The sequence below is a fragment of the Neopelma chrysocephalum genome, unplaced genomic scaffold (assembly GCF_003984885.1).
Source record: "Neopelma chrysocephalum unplaced genomic scaffold, ASM398488v2 Primary Assembly neopelma1_97324, whole genome shotgun sequence".
Lineage (NCBI taxonomy): Eukaryota > Metazoa > Chordata > Aves > Passeriformes > Pipridae > Neopelma > Neopelma chrysocephalum.
In genome coordinates, this window is record NW_020925965.1 from 5,214 (window position 1) to 9,781 (window position 4,568).

Consider the following 4,568-nt stretch of genomic DNA (forward strand, 5'->3'; position numbering starts at 1 on the left):
GCCCCTTCCATCCCACCGGCCATGCCCAGCGTGTCACAAAGGGCCCTGTGACACAGTGCCACGTGGCCTGGAGCCTCCCCCAGCCCGGCCAACCTGCCCCACCTTGGAGGGAATCCGCTCTCTGAAGTATCTAATCTGGCTGGACCTGAACTGTGGGAACGGCTCAAGAAATGAGCAAACACTCCCCTCCTGTGCCTGCTCAGCCCAGCACAAGGAGCCCCCTCGGCCGCCGATGCAGCTGCAGCGGGAAGGGCACGAGGCCTTCCACACAAGCTGCCACGGCCTCTTTGGGAGAAGTGCTGGCTGGTGGCCATCCTAAACACAGGGGGGGGTGACACCGAAAAGGAAGGTGTGGGCAAGGGCACCAATGCTGCTGGGAGCCCTTTGGCCAGGGCTGCACCCAAATCAGCAGCTGTGGCAAGTCCTGGCCCAAGGAGACCTGCCACCACCCCGAGTCTTGGCAAGGGTGCTGCCTGTCTCCTGCCCCAAAGAGCTGTGCCCCCGGGTATTAGTTCGATTGAATACATGCCTGAAATAAAGACAAGCACAACAGACATTCAAACACTACAAAAAATCTTTTATTGCAGTGAGAATAAAAAAAACCTACTGGTAAAGAGAATCAAAAGCTAAAAAAGAATATAAAATAACTACTTTATCGGTTGGCATTCATACAATACTACAAATAACTTTTATTATATTATTAACTAGTAAAAACGGAATTAAAAGGATTCCAAAAGAGGATATAAAACATTTGCTTTCTCAGTTGCTTCCTATCCATAAACTGTGCTTACCCACACAGACAGGCCAGGGCTGCCAGGATCTGCAGCAGCTGGTCGGTGCCCATGCTTAGCGGGCGTCCCCACGGAGCAACACAGTCTCCATGGCAGGATGAGCATCGCTCACCCCAGCAGTCCTGACACCCCATTTTATCATCTCTACATTACACCATGTAGGGCCAGTACACAGTATAAGGTGATGCCTGAGAGGCAGCCAAACCCCGCCTGTTCATCACCTGATAGCAACAGTCTGCGCATGCCCTGCTGTGGGGCAAGGGGCGAGCGACCCCTGCCCACACAATCTTCCTCTCATCATCATCTTTCTCACCCCTATGTATGACCTCTCCCATTGTGTTTCAAGGGTAGATGTATCTATCTTGCAATATGTAGCAAAACCAAGAAGGAACTCAGCTCTGATAATAGGGGATATCAAGCTGACTTGCTAAAAAGCACAATGGACCTTACAATTAGCTTGTGCCATGAAGTTACTTTATACCATACTCTAGCTGGTTTCACATCCTAATATGATTTCTTTCTCACACCTCTATGCTCCATTGATCATCTCATTCAAAAGTACCCCCCTAACAGTCATTAACAGTGACAATCTTGTCTCACCTTAAAATCATTCACAGCTCACTTTTTTTTTATATTTAGTCACAGGTTAGTATTAGACGGTGAGCTGGGAGAAAACGTGAGCAGTCCAAGGAAACACTGTTGGTACAGTCCTGTCACAAATTGAGGTCAATGGCTCTTTGTGCAATTAAAGCAGCAGAGGAAATGCAAGATGACTTGGGTGAGACGTCCACGGCACTTAATCACCATCTGAAAAATCTGACTGCCACCTTCACGGCCATTTCACCCAGTGGAAGACCCCAACAGGGTTCTACAGGCCCAGAATTGACTTATTTTCTTCAAGATTTAATAATGCATCTAAGAAGAAGCTATCACCACTCTCTACAAATGTGTCTTAGATTAAGGTCTAGAAACATTGAATGTAATGATAAAAGCTGAGATTTTGATCTCTTCTTGTTACTCCAAACACATGGGTCTTAAGTTACGCGCCTGTGCCTTTAATTCAGCACTGAGTAATTACATTTAGGTCAGTGGAATCACTCCAGAGTTTTCTTGGTTTGTCTAAACTGAATGTTGTCCTAAGGATTTGGAAGCATATGAAGTGAATTTAGGAATGAACATGGATGTCAGTAGTTGGAAAATGCAACTGAAATGAACTGTCCCAGTCTGTAGAAGAGAAGAGAATGTGAAGCAGAGGTCTAAATGTCAAGAGTAAAAGCAAGCACGTAGCTTTGCACATATAATTGCATCAGCATTCCCTGTATTTTCCCCAACACTTCTTCTTTCCTATTTTTAATAATGGCAAAAGGAATAATATAAATTTAGTTTGTCCTTCACCTCTTACTCATCTCCTTCAGTAAAATTTTAAAACCTTTCCATAAAACAGAATATTGACTATGAAGAGACCAAATGTTAGACTCAAGTGGAAGGAAATAGGTCAAAATAAAATGCATTTAACTGAGAAACTACCTCAATTTTTCTTGTAATGTGCCACAGGCTACTGGTACTACACAGTGCATTTGAATACTCTGACATAGTGTGTAAGACAAAGGAAACCATAGAGCACTTTAGGGTGGAAAAATGCACGGGAGACATAAGTTTCTATGTCTACAAGCTAGTCAAATGCTTAAATAATTTAGAATCAGAACATGCACAAAAATGAAACACTGTAACTTTTATAACCGGCTTTTTTTTTTCTTAAACTCCAATTATTAGGATATTGTGCTCCAGGCAGCACATCAGGTGCTGATAATGAACATTCAGAGACAGGACTTTTGCTGCACGAATGAAAAGTGTTCTGCTCAAAAGATGAATAAAGGATTATCTTCTTGTGTATACATATATATACACACACACACTGAACAGAATGAAAATTGGAACCAAAAATGAAGTTGAAGTCTACTTGACTGTTGGTCATAAAGCGGAATTAAATTTAGGAGAAAACATAACCTAATTAGGAGCTTATGAAAGGCACATTAGTATGTGCTGGAAAAGTAATTTTTATATATGAAAACTATTTTATGCTTTATATTATCTGTATAATACACAGTCTTACACAAACAAACCAAGGATGTGCATGAAGTTCACACTAAAGCTCTGTACTATATTTATTGCTCTGTGTGATCAGTGCTGCATTCAGGTTACATTTGACTTGCAGATGTAATGGAACCTCAGAAGAGTACAAGAGGGCAACCAAGAAAATAATGATCTTGGGGTGGCAAAGAGGTTTCTCTACATTGCTTTTCTGTGATGAAGAAATCACTGTCTCAGAGAAATCCTTGCAGGTGACAGGCTTGAAAAGGAAACACCTTCACAGCCAGAGTGAGGAGATCAGAAACCTTGCAAAATTCAACTGCAGCCAATGTGGAGGAATCTGACTTGGTTTTAAATATGACTAATACTCCTCTTCCTTTAGCAGATGCACTAATTCATTTCTATAACCTGCAGCCTCCGCAAAGTGCAGAAACTCCACAAGTGAAATTTGTTGAAGCTGAACATCAGATCAAAAGCTTCAGGCCTCTTCCAGCACCATTTCATCAGCTCTGCCTCCTCAAGAAGTCAGGAAAAAAACAAATACAGCTACATGAAAAGTAAATGAGCAGCTTTTTCTGACTCTGGAACCAGAAAATAATGTCATGAAACCCAAATCAAACGCAGCACTGTCACTTGTCTTTCCAAATGCCAGCACTAATTCTCTCTCTTGCAGCTCCCAAAGACTTGTCATCCTGATTATCCTCCCCATGCCCTCGGGGGTATTTTTGGAGCCAATTTACACCTCTAATATTTTTTTCCCTCCTAGAGAGAGAACTGATTTTGCTTGCACATTGTAATCCCTTCAGAAGAACTTTTCCCTTTTCCCTCTAGTTTTCCTCACTTGTTGTTATTACTTTTTCCCCCTAAGTTTAAAAATTAAAGCCTTTGCTCTGAAAGAGGGTGAAGGAAGAATGAAGAAGGTTCAAACCAAGGAGAAAAACCTTAAAATCCGAATTTCCACGAGTAGCACAACAAGTCTCCTCCCGCTGCATTAATGCCGCCTCACGAAACGGCGACGGCCTCTGCAGGCAGCTGCCTAAAAACACCCACGGCTCCTCAGGAAAACAGAAATGCAGCTTTTATATTTTTTTCCTCCCCCTAAATCTTTCATTTTTCTCTCTTTACATTCAGCCCCTCGGTGACTCCCGAGAGCCCTCTGCAAAGCCATAAACTGACTCTTGGAGGAGCCTTTGGACACCCCCGGGATCCTCCCCCGCGCTGGCGTGGGGCCCGTGGGTGTGTGGGGCTGAGGGGTCGAGCGCCTGGACACTGATAAATAAACATCAGCACGCGGGGATACGGGCCCGCCCCCGCCGCGCTGCGCAAACGGCGCAGGGATACGCAAACGGCGTAAGGCGGAGCCGCGGGCGGCAATGGAGCGGCGCTACGCAATATGCGTAAGGGGGCCGGCAATGCCCGCCGCGCTATGCAAACTGCGTAAGGGGAGCGCCGGTAATGGTAATAGAGGGTGTTACGTAAGTTGCGTAAGGCTACGCAAATGGCGCAAGGGCCCTGCCCTCAGCGTTACGCAAATGGCGGGAGGGCCCCGGTGGCTTCCTAAGGGCTCGCGGACGTTTCACAGTTTATCCCAGTCCTCTCAAAAGGGCTCCCAGTTTGCCCCAGTCCCTCCCTAAGGGCTCCCAGTCCCCTCCTAACGCCGCTGCCCTCAGCGCTACGCAAATGCGG